Consider the following 12,969-nt stretch of genomic DNA (forward strand, 5'->3'; position numbering starts at 1 on the left):
CAGCCAGCTCAGACCGACAAAAAAGCTGGTCTGTTAGGCCTACAAAAAAAAATAGGTGTGGTTACGGTAACCCGACCTACCCTATTTTTAGGGGCCGACCCTATAACTTTTTATTACATTTGTCAAACAAAAACAAAAACGAGTGCAGAAAACGCAATGAAAGCGAAATCGCCCGAGTCGCATACTTATTTTCCTGTCAAGTAGGTTTAATTTGTACACATTAGAAAAAAAAGTAAAAAAAAAAAAAAAGTGATTGCCCACCTTCCTACCCTATTTTTTGGGCTATGTTACCGTAACCACACCTATTTTTTTTTTGGCCTTAACAACCCATCAAACATCTTATATTATCATAAAGCGACTGTGTAAGCTTCAGAAAAAAAACAAATTTAGTATAATTATATAAATTTAATGTTGACACATCTGAACGACAACATGAGATGCATGTTAAAATGTTGCGATGTGTTTTGAAAATTGATATATACATCGACGATAACATAAATAACAGCAGCAGGCGCAAAAGATGGATACATAGATTTCACATGAAAGGTGTAATCTTAGTCCCATGACAAAAAAACTTCTGCTCACAATCTCAGACTCGGCCAGGCTATCACAGGGGATAGGCCCATCCCTCTAGATCTAATACTAAACATTATCACCTTGATTCATTGCTTCCGATTCAGAGTTTGATTTGTTGTTGTTGTTGTTGTTGTTGTTGTTGTTGTTGTTGTTGTTGTTGTTGTTGTTGTTGTTGTTGTTGTTGTTGTTGGCTTTGTTGTTGTTGTTGTTGTTGTTGTTGTTGTTGTTGTTGTTGTTGTTGTTGTTGTTGGGTTTGTTGTTGTTGTAGTTGGCTTTGTTGTTGTTCTTGTTGATGTTCTTGTTGATGTTGGTTTTGTTGTTGTTGATGTTGATGATGATGATGATGGATTTGTTTCCTAAAATAATGCCACTGGTGGTTCCTTTAAGTGATCAGTTTATATTTGGTTTGTGACCAAGTGGATGGATGGTCTAATCCCTTATAGTTATACAAACCTGCGTTTTCCTTGTTTTGGGCGAAGATGAGTGAAACTTATTGCCCGGTGTAACACGAGAAAATTACTCCCACGAGATTTTTACTCCGGAGTAAACATTTCGTACGAAAACGTTACTCCCTTTACGAAAAAAGCACTCCCCCATTACACGAGAAAATTACTCCCCAAGACAGGTGAGTTCCGAGTAAACATTTCGTACAAAAATGTTACTCCCCTGACGAATAAATAACGAATAAATTACTTCACCCTAACACGAGCAATTTAACTTCCCATGCCAGGTGTACGAAATTTGTACTCCCTTGTCCCCTGTTAGTCTTGGTGGTGAAAGGGGTGGAAGGAGGGTAGCGCGACATTCGTTTGCGCGAGATCACTTATTGGCAGGTTTGTATTACTATTATTCCCGGATTAACATTTACTGTGGTACCTGTTACCAGAGACTCAGTGTAGAGTACACAGACAGTGTACTCTACAGTCTCTGCTGTTACGAGAAGCCTGTCCTATTACGGGGCATCGCCCGACAAAGGACACCTATAAATTACTGTAGAACTTATGAGAGTGAAACTGAGCGAGAGTGAAACTGTGTGAGAGTGAACTGTATGAGAGTAAAACTGTGTGAGAGTGAACTGTGTGAGAGTGAAACTGTGTGAGAGCTAAACTGTGTGAGTGTAAAACTGTGTGAGAGTAAAACTGTGTGAGAGTGAATTGTATGAGAGTGAAACTGTGTGAGAGTGAACTGTGTGAGAGTGAAACTGTGTGAGAGCTAAACTGTGTGAGAGAGAAACTATGTGAGAGCTAAACTGGGGTGGACGAGTGGTAACGCACTTGCGCTCGGAAGCGAGAGGTTGCGAGTTCGACCCTGGGTCAGGGCGTTAGCAATTTTCTCCCCCCTTTCCTAACCTAGGTGGTGGGTTCAGGTGCTAGTCTTTCGGCGGATGAGACGAAAAACCGAGGTCCCTTCGTGTACACTACATTGGGGTGTGCACGTTAAAGATCCCACGATTGACAAAAGGGTCTTTCCTGGCAAAATTGTATAGGCATAGATAAAAATGTCCACCAAAATACCCGCGTGACTTGGAATAATAGGCCGTGAAAAGTAGGATATGCGCCGAAATGGCTGCGATCTGCTGGCCGATGTGAATGCGTGATGTATTGTGCAAAAAAATTCCATCTCACACGGCATAAATAAATCCCTGCGCCTTGAATATGTGCGCGATATTCTTCTTCTTCGGCGTTCCAGGATTTTTGGCCTCAGGTCAGACTTCAAGTTTTGTAGCTTGAATAAAGCTAGTGGTCAGGATCAGGGAGTCTCTGGTGCCCCAGAGTTGCTCCTGCAGTGTGGCACCTTGTGGCCAGTGATCTGTTCTGGCTTCCTGGTGGAGCGGGCAGGTCTGCAGGATGTGCTCCGGGGTCTGTGGGCCTGTTTCGCACGGGCAGTTCGGTGTGTGCGACAGACCAAGGCGGTGCATGTGGGCACGCAGTCGACAGTGTCCAGTCCGTAGGCGGAAGAGGATGGTCTGCTGATGGCGCTGTAAGTTGGGCATCTGATCATCAGATGGCAGGCTGTGTTGGGCATTCCAGGTGGTTTGGTAGTGTCTTTTCACCAGGGTTTTGGCTTCACTGTAAGAGACTGTTGGTCTTGTCTGCTCCAGATGGCTGCCAGTCTTGGCCAGTCTGTCCGCTTCCTCGTTCCCTGAGAGGCCACAGTGAGCAGGGATCCACTGGACAGCGACGTTTGTGCTCTGGGAGAGAGTACAAAGAAGACGCTGGGTGTCTCGTTCCAGCTGCTCTTTGGGCGACTGCAGGCTTTGGACGGCGGATCTGCAGTCGGTCAGGAAGACGGCGTGAGAGGGTGGGTGTTCGCTGACCAGGCTAACTGCTTCTCTGAGAGCGGTGAGTTCTGCCCGGTAGTTGGATGACAGCTCTACGGCAGGCAGGGATCTTGAAAGGGTGTGTCCGTCTGGGTAGCGTACCAGGATCCCGCTTCCTCCGTTTTTGATGGCACCATCTGAGGACCCGTCAGTGTAGATGTGAGTCCATACTGAGGCGTTGTAGTCCTGGTGCATCATCTCCAGCGTGAGGTTCTTGAGGACTGCGTCCTGCTGCTCTCTCTTGCTGGTCACTCCTGGCATGTCAGTAACAAAGAGCACCTTGCTGAGCTGGCTGTTCCACTCTTCAGCGTCTTGGAGGGGCTTTTGTTCTTCAGGGGTGCGTGGTAGGAAGCTGGTTTGGGTTCTCTCTAGCTGCTTGGCCAGATGGTTGAAACTGCTTCTTTTCAGCCTGTTCTTCGTCATCTGTTGGGTGTGCTGGTGTGCTGGGTGAGAGGGGAGTCGTTGCAGCTTCTCGTACTGCACGATGACCTTCTCTTCTCGTCGGTGGTCCAGGGAAGGGAGTCTGGTGGTGGCTTCAAGGGCGTGTATGGGCGTAGTTTTCAGTCCCCTGTGATGATGCGCATGCTTGCGTTCTGCACTTTGTTGAGCCGGCTGGTGTTGCTCTTCGCAGCTGTGGCCCAGGCTGCAGCTCCATACTCCATCACAGGGCGGACATGTCCCGTATACACCTGTCTGTGGATGTTGCTGCTGGCTCCCCACTTTGTGCCAGCCAGTTTCTTCATGATGGAGAGTCTTCTCGTAGCCCTCTTCTCCGCCTCTTTGATGTGTGGGTTCCAGGTGAGCTTCTTGTCTAGCTTGATACCTAGGTAGGTAGGGGTGTCTTCCTGTGGTATTGCCTGGTTGTTGATGGTCAGTTGGAGGGTCTCTTTGGAATTGGAGAGGGAGAAGCAGGTGGCTACGGTCTTAAGGCTGTTCACGGTGACACACCAGTCTGTCGCCCACTTAGAGGTGATGTTGAGGGCCTCCTGCATCCGGACTTTGGCGGTTGCGGTGGACTCGGCAGCGCTCCACATCGCAAGGTCATCGGCGTGTAGGGCTTTGGAGATGTGTCTGGACAGGCTGTTGGTGATGTCGTTGATGAAGACGACGAAGAGGGTGGGGGATATTACTCCTCCCTGGGGGACTCCTTCCCTGATCTTCACAGCGTAGCTCAGGTTGCCGTCAAGCTTGACTCTCGCGGTTCTGTGGCACAGGAAGCTCTTGATCCAGTTGAACATTCGTCCAGCGATTCCTGCCGTCAATAGCTTCAGGAGGAGGCCTTCCTTCCACACCCTGTCGAAGGCCTTGGAGAGGTCAATGAAGGTGGCAATGACTTTCTTCTTCTCCTGGAAGGCATTCTCTATTGATTGGGTGAGGTAGATCAGCTGGTCTTCAGTACTCCTGTTCTTCCTGAAGGCAGACTGTTCATTGGTGATCAGGTTGTTGGTTTCCAGGTGCCACATCAGCCTCTTGTTGATCATGCGCTCGAGGGTCTTGCCGAGGCAGCTGAGTAGACTGATTGGTCTGTAGCTTGTCTTTTGCTTGCGGTTCTTGTCCTTCTTCAGGATGGGTATGATGATGGCCTCTTTCCATGCTGAGGGGAAGACGCCGGATCTCCACGACTGGTTCAAGAGCTCAAGGAGCTTAGTTCTGGCAGCAGGCCCGAGGTGCTTGATCATCTCGTTGCAGACTCCATCCTTTCCGGGCGCTTTCTTGCACTTGAGTCTTTTGATCGCATCGACGAGCTCTGCCATGGTAAGATCTGAGGTCATTGGTGGGGCTGCGTTTCTCTGCTGTCGGAGTCTGGTTTCAAGTTGTTCTGCAACTTCCTTCTTTCTTTGGGGTGGGACTTTGATGGTGCTCTCGGTCTCAAAGACGTCGGCAAGGAGATTTGCTGCTCTTTTTCCAGTGTGGAAGGTTCCGCTGTCTTCTAGTACTGTAGGTCCCCGCGTGGCCATGCTGTCTTCGTTTAGAATTTTGGTGAGACGCCAGAGTTTCCCTGTGTCTGAATCGAGGCCAATGGTGGAGGTGATTTCCTGCCAGCTTTGTTGCAGTTCTTGTGTCTTGGTCTTGTTGAAATCCTCCTTCAGTTGGTTGTGCATGGTCGTTGTTTCAGCGGATGGGGACTGCTCCATGCTTTCTCTGGCTTCTGAAAGTCGCTGGTGCAGGCAGGCCAGCCTTTGACACCAGTAAGGTTTGTAGTCCTTCCTGAAGCCACGGGGGATGGACTTCCTGGCAGCCGCTAGGATGGTCTGTGTCAGCTCTTTTACGTTGTGGTTGATGTCCTCCGTGAAGGTGGTGTTGCGAAGGCTTTCTGCGTGGAGCTGGTACTTGGTCCATTTGGCTTTCTTGAAGTTCCAGCTGGCTTTCTTTCTGTGGTACTCCAGGATGGTCTGCATGTCAGCAATGGAGAGGGTGATGGGTAAGTGGTCACTTCCTCCCAGTTGGTCGTTGACAGTTCTGGTGGTCCTTTTTTCTACCTCTTCTGTGGCTATGGCAAGGTCAGGGGTTGAGCTTTTCTTCCAAGCTCTGGAGTAGTAGGATGGCTTGTCATCTGGCTGGTTGATAAGGATGAGCTGGTTGTCGGTCATCCAGTCCTGTATGTCTTCTCCTCTTGCGTCAGTACTGTCGTAGCCCCATGCTGGGGAGTGGCCGTTGAAGTCGCCAACGATGAGATGTTTCTCGTTTGGGAGCTGGATGGTGTGGAGGTCCAGCTTGGTGGTAGGTGGGCTATAGACGTTGGTGATGGAGAGTTCTTCTCCCTGCAGGAAGGTCTTGATGGTGATGTACTCAAGGTCGCCGTCTGCCGTCTGTGCCGTCATAGCTGCCGGGATGTTGTGTCGGACTAGGGTGAGGACTCCACCCTTGTGTCCGGTTGGCCGGTCCCGTCGGAAGGTGTCATAACCTCTGACGAAGAATCTGCGGTCTTCTTTCAGGTGGGTCTCCTGGATGCAGATAATATCGATGTTGTTGTCTCTCAGAAAAGCCTGTAGCTCTGGTTTCTTTCTCTGGACACCTTCTGCATTCCACTGCACAACCCTGATGGCTGTCGCTGGATGTTGAGTTCGACCAGTCGCTCTACTCTGTCTTCCCCTGGTTCCCGAGTCAACAGAGCCGCCAGTCGCTGAGGTGGACCCCCTTGAGGCTGAGGGTCCGGCACCGTTCCCGCCTGGCAAAGGTCCACGGGAACGACACCATATCGAAATATCTGTCTGAATCTGAGGCATAATCCATAGTGGTGGCGTGCGAGCTCGTCTCCCAAGAACTTAGTTTAGGTTCCCACACTGTGTCCGGAAACACAGTCAGCATCGCTCCGACTTCGTTGGGGGTTGGTTTGAATTCGGAGTGTCCTTCTCCTAGACTGGTTGCCTGCCATGGCTGATGAGTCCGGTCTGCCCATGGTTTGAATTCAGAGTGTCCCTCTCCTAGACCGGTTGCCTGCCATGGCTGATGAGTCCGGTCTGCCCATGGTTTTATTTACATGAGTATCCTTCTCATGCCCCTTATGACTCGAGGAGAGTTTGCTGATATTAGTCTGACCTCTCTCCGTTGACCTGTCCAGCATGCGAGACGCTACCAGAAGTTTTGACACTCCCGCTGGCATAGCTCTCGGGGTCATAGAAGTACTCAAGCTCCCACACCTCGTCAAGGAATCAGCCGTGTGTGGAGTGTGCGCGATATAAATTGCGATAAAAAAAATAAAAAAAATAAAAATAAATAAATCCCTGCGCTTAGAACTGTACCCACGGAATACGCGCGATATAAGCCTCATATTGATAAACTGTGTGAGAGTGAAACTGTGTGAGAATGAAACTGTGCGAGAGTAAAACTGTGTGAGAGATAAACTGTGTGAGAGTGAAACTGTGTGAGAGTGAAACTGTGTGAGAGTGAAACTGTGTGAGAGTGAACTGTATGAGAGTGAAACTGTGTGAGAGTAAAACTGTGTGAGAGTGAAACTGTGTGAGAGTAAAACTGTGTGAGAGTGAACTGTGTGAGAGCTAAACTGTGTGAGAGTGAAACTGTGTGAGAGTGAAACTGTGTGAAAGTGAAACTGTGTGAGAGTGAACTGTGTGAGAGCTAAACTGTGTGAGAGCTAAACTGTGTGAGAGTGAAACTGTGTGAGAGTGAAACTGTGTGAGAGCTAAACTGTGTGAGAACTAAACTGTGTGAGAGCTAAACTGTGTGAGAGTGAAACTGTGTGAGAGTGAAACTGTGTGAGAGCTAAACTGTGTGAGAGTGAAACTGTGTGAGAGTGAAACTGTGTGAGAGTGAAACTGTGTGAGAGTGAACTGTGTGAGAGTGAACTGTGTGAGAGTGAAACTGTGTGAGAGTGAAACTGTGTGAGAGTGAAACTGTGTGAGAGTGAACTGTGTGAGAGTGAACTGTGTGAGAGTGAAACTGTGCGAGAGTAAAACTGTGTGAGAGTGAAACTGTGTGAGAGTAAAACTGTGTGAGAGTGAAACTGTGTGAGAGGGAAACTGTGTGATAGTACAACTGTGTGAGAGTGAACTGTGTGAGAGCTAAACTCTGTGAGAGTGAAACTGTGTGAGAGTGAAACTGTGTGAAAGTGAAACTGTGTGAGAGTGAACTGTGTGAGAGCTAAACTGTGTGAGAGCTAAACTGTGTGAGAGTGAAACTGTGTGAGAGCTAAACTGTGTGAGAGTGAAACTGTGTGAGAGTGAACTGTGTGAGAGTGAACTGTGTGAGAGCTAAACTGTGTGAGAGCTAAACTGTGTGAGAGTGAACTGTGTGAGAGCTAAACTGTGTGAGAGTGAAACTGTGTGAGAGTGAAACTGTGTGAAAGTGAAACTGTGTGAGAGTGAACTGTGTGAGAGCTAAACTGTGTGAGAGCTAAACTGTGTGAGAGTGAAACTGTGTTAGAGCTAAACTGTGTGAGAGTGAAACTGTGTGAGAGTTAAACTGTGTGAAAGTGAAACTGTTGGAGAGTGTGCGAGAGTGGTCGTTCGAGACAGGTGCCACTGTGGTGTTGACCTCGGTTATTTATTGCATCCATTAATTAAGAATGACAGTGTGCAGTAGTTGTGCCAGCTGTTGCACTGTCATTTAATCTGTTTGTCAGTAAATATCAAAATACAATACCTCTTGTTGAAAGAGCGTGTTGCATGGCGCATGGTGAATGTGTCTGCATCCGTAAAGAGAGAGAGAGGGGGGATGGGGGGGGGGGGGGCGAGGGAGGGGAGGGGAATGAGAGCTGTTTTAGTGTGTTGGATGTCAAATTCGTGTGTGCGTGTGCGTGTGTGTGTGTGCGTGTGTTTGTTTGTGTGTGTGTGTGTGTGTGTGTGTGTGTGTGTGTCCGCTGTGTGTGTGTCTGTGTGTCTGTGTGTTGCTCTTGGTAAAATAATAAAATACTATAAATCCTGTTGACAGAACCTGTTACCTGTATAATTATGCATGGCTCAGGTAGCATCCGGTGAGAGAGAGAGAGAGAGAGAGAGAGAGAGAGAGAAAGAGAGGGGGAGAGAGAGAGGGAGGGACTGACTGACTATTAGGGTTTAACGTCCTCTTAGACCAACTGGTCTATATTGGGACAGGTATTGGTAATACGCTGAAGATATGGTGTGATACTTTGATTCGAACAAGCCCGCTGTGGCTGTCTTCTTCGACACACCAGCATTGGGTTTGTCTCGTCAAAGTATCGAAATCGAAATACGATCATGATAATCAGAGACGAGAGATGATGCTTGCGTGTCTTCGTGTTTTCCAAGCCCTGAGACTTTCGCTGTGAACGTGGGATCTTTTTCGTGCGCATGTATTCACACGGGGGTGTTCGGACACCGAAGAGAGTCTGCACAAAGTTGACTCCGAGAAATAAATCTCTCGCCGAACGTGGGGATCGAACCCACGCTGATAGCGACCAACTGGCTACACAGCCAGCGCGCTACCAACTGAGCTACGTCCCCGCCCCCGAAACCTTCCTATTCACAGTGAAGCTTATGTGGATTATTCTCAAACTTCTTAATGTTGCCTATTTTGTTGTGCATGTTATGAGCAAAAAGTTTTGGATAGAACTGTACGCAATAGAATTATGTAACTTTTGTTGGGAGGGAGAGAGTGAGAGAGAGAGAGAGAGAGAGAGAGGGGAGGAGAGATAGATAGAGAGAGAGAAAGCAAGGGAGAAAGAGAAAGGGAGAGAGAGAGAGAGACAGAGAGAGCGAGGGAGAGAGAGAGAGGGAGAGAGAGAGAGAGGGGAGGAGAGATAGATAGAGAGAGAGAAAGCAAGGGAGAAAGAGAAAGGGAGAGAGAGAGAGAGAGAGAGAGAGAGCGAGGGAGAGAGAGAGAGGGAGAGAGAGAGAGAGGGGAGGAGAGATAGATACAGACAGACAGACAGAGAGAGGGAGAGAGAGGGCGGAGACAGAGGCAGGAAGACAGACTGAGACAGAGAGACAGACACAGGGGACGCCGGAGAGAGGGGGCAGTGACAGAAAGACAAACAGAGATCGGCAGACAGACAGGGAGACATACTGAGACAGAGAGACAGACAGGGAGACATACTGAGACAGAGAGACAGACAGGGAGACATACTGAGACAGAGAGACAGACAGGGAGACATACTGAGACAGAGAGACAGACGGGGAGACATACTGAGACAGAGAGACAGACAGGGAGACATACTGAGACAGAGAGACAGACAGGGAGACATACTGAGACAGAGAGACAGACAGGGAGACATACTGAGACAGAGAGACAGACAGGGAGACATACTGAGACAGAGAGACAGACAGGGAGACATACTGAGACAGAGAGACAGACAGGGAGACATACTGAGACAGAGAGACAGACAGGGAGACATACTGAGACAGAGAGACAGACAGGGAGACATACTGAGACAGAGAGACAGACAGGGAGACATACTGAGACAGAGAGACAGACAGGGAGACATACTGAGACAGAGAGACAGACAGGGAGACATACTGAGACAGAGAGACAGACAGGGAGACATACTGAGACAGAGAGACAGACAGGGAGACATACTGAGACAGAGAGACAGACAGGGAGACATACTGAGACAGAGAGACAGACAGGGAGACATACTGAGACAGAGAGACAGACAGGGAGACATACTGAGACAGAGAGACAGACAGGGAGACATACTGAGACAGAGAGACAGACAGGGAGACATACTGAGACAGAGAGACAGACAGGGAGACATACTGAGACAGAGAGACAGACAACAACAGATGCAAAGACAGAGTGACAGAGACAGACAAAGATATAGAGACTGACAAAAACACACACACAGAGGGTGTGTGTGTGTGTGTGTGTGTGTGTGTGTGTGTCTGTGTGTCTGTGTGTCTGTCTGTCTGTCTGTCTGTCTGTGTCTGTCTGTGTCTTTGTGTGCGCGTGCGTACGTGCGTGTGTATGTGTACAGGGGCGGATCACATCATTTCTAAGGGGGGGTTCCAAATTTCTTTTAGGGACAGATTGACGAGGCGAAGCGTTTGAGGGGTTCCAGGGGCATATGTTGATTAAAACAAGGAAAATCATGAATGAAGCAATCTGGTGCAATCTGAGCCCAGAAACATCTCCCAATACACCTTCCAAAAAGTTAATTTAAGAGGACAAATTTGGATCCAAACAAGGAAAATTGACCAAACTGGGGCAACCGGAGCCAACACATTACCCAACTACCTTCGAAAACCAAAACTGTCATTTAGAAGACAAAGGCCGGCTCCTCGGGGTTCCGGGGGCATGCTCCCCCGGAAAATCTTGATAAAAACAAGTAAAATGGAGCAATCTGGTGCAATCTGAGCCATCCTTTTTACATTTAGTCAAGTTTTGACTAAATGTTTTAACGTAGATGGGGGAATCGAGATGAGGGTCGTGGTATATGTGTGTATGTGTGTGTGTGTGTGTAGAGCGATTCAGAGAACACTACTGGACCGATCTTCATGAAACTTGACATGAGAAATCCTGAGTATGGCATTCCCAGACGTGTTTTTCATTTTTTTTTATATAAATGTCTTTGATGACGTCATATCCGGCTTTTCATGAAAGTTGAGGCAGCACTGTCACGCTCTCATTTTTGAACCAAATTAGTTGAAATTTTGGTCAAGTAATCTTCGACGAAGCCCGGACTTAGGTATTGCATTTCAGCTTGGAGGCTTGAAAATTAATTAATGAGTTTGCTCATTAAAGTTGTCATTAAAATCGAATTCTCGCAAACAGATTTAAAATTGATTGCATTGTATTTTTCATCACATTATGAATCTAAAAATATGTACATATGTCATGTTTACTCTTAAAATGTGATCACAATTAACGAAAATAGATTAATTAGTCTTACGATTAAAATTAAAAAAATCGATCCATAAATGATTTCATCTTATTTTTTATCATTTCCTGATTCCAAAAACATATAGATATGATAGGTTGTATTCAAAACAAGCTCAGAAAGTTAACAAGAATACAGAAAAGCGCGTTTTCCTGCTTAGCACAATACGCTACCGCGCTATTCTGGCGTGTCAATTTCACTGCGTTTTGCACGTGGGAGGTGAGCGATTTCCTTTTCGCGGGGATTGACGAAGCTGAACTGTCTTGGTGAAAAAATACAGTGCGTTCAGTGTTATTCCATGAGTTCTACAGCTTGACTAAATGTAGTAATTTCGCCTTACACGACTTGTTTTTTTTTGGTTTTTTTATGTTTTCTTTTCTTCATTCTTTTTTTAAGGCTGTGGGGGGGGGGGGGTCCGGAAACCCCGGATAACCCCCCCCCCCCCCACCCCTGGATCCGCCCCTGATGCATGTCTGTCTGTGTTTTTGTGTGTTTTTTTTATCTGAGCATGTCCTTATTAATACTTGTTTGTCTGTTTCTGTTTGTGCCTTGTCTCTTGGTCTGTGCGTCTGTCTCTGTGTGTCAGTGATTGCTTTGGTATGTGACCAAGTGGAAGGGTGTTCTCATCCCTTTAAAAAAAAAATATGCATTGGTATGTGGCGATATGTAAGATGGCCTTTCCGAGAAGGAAAGCATCTTTAAAAAGAAATCGTACGTGACTGATCGAAATAGGGAACTCATTTGGAACCAACTCCGCTGTTGCAATTCATTTCATCGTTCTCCATAAGCATAATCTTCTGTCTTTGTACGTGCGTGCGTGCGTGCGTACGTGCGTGTGTGTGTGTGTGTGTTGTGGGAGGGGTAGGAGCCTGTGGATGGGTGAAAGAATACATTATTTTCTGCACACAAAAAAACACTATTCACCCTCTGACATTTGCAGAAACCTCATCGCCTTGAACTCTACACTTCTCCCAGCGGATGTGCAAACCAAACATCCCAGGAAACTTCAATATAAATCAATGAACTTGCAGTCTTCCTCCATCTCTATCAACTCGTTAAAAGATGTGTATTGTTAAAAACATATTAGTCAGTATCTACTTACTGTCTTCTGAGCACATCAGGTCAAGGACAGGCCAAGGTCAGGCTAAGGTTTGCACGTGAAAAAAGAATGCCCGAGAGAGATAAAAACATGTTGAAAGTATAGAGTTACTCTATTCTCTATGGTATGATATATCAATTGCCTGGTCAATGGATTGATTAAATGATGAGTTGGTTTGATTAGTTGTTTGATTAGTTAGTTGGTTGAATAATTGATTGATATATTGTCATGGATCTTTAATAAATTAATAGAGACACACACGCACAAACAAGACCACACACACACACACACACACACACACACACACACACACACTGCTTCTGGTCATAACACACAGGGGCGGACGATGGGGGGGTTTCTAGGGTTTCCGGACCCCCCCCCCCCCCCCCCCCCAGCCAAAAAAAAAAAAAAATTGTGGTTTTTTTGGGTACTAATCAGTGACAAAATCTGCTGCCTGAAACTGGTAATCATCCTCAGAATGCACCAGATTGCACCATTTTGCATCCTTTTTTTCAAAATTTTCCGGGGGGGCATGCCCCCGGACCCCCCTAGCAAGCTAGGCGCTTTGCGCCGTCGGCTCGGCGCTTCGCGCCTTCACACCCATATCTTCACAATATACTTTTGGAAAACTGACCCCCCCCCCCATAAAATGAACTGATCCGCCCCTGACACATAAAATGG

The 12,969-nt window shown here is 47.2% G+C and overlaps 1 long non-coding RNA gene across 1 annotated transcript in view; it reads right to left on the reverse strand.

The window, feature by feature from the left end:
- LOC138965342 (uncharacterized) overlaps positions 1–12,969 on the reverse strand; it is a 132,659-nt gene that overhangs the window by 28,767 nt on the left and 90,923 nt on the right. The window lies entirely within an intron of this gene.

Source organism: Littorina saxatilis, linkage group LG4 (genome assembly GCF_037325665.1).
Source record: "Littorina saxatilis isolate snail1 linkage group LG4, US_GU_Lsax_2.0, whole genome shotgun sequence".
In the NCBI taxonomy this organism is placed as follows: domain Eukaryota; kingdom Metazoa; phylum Mollusca; class Gastropoda; order Littorinimorpha; family Littorinidae; genus Littorina; species Littorina saxatilis.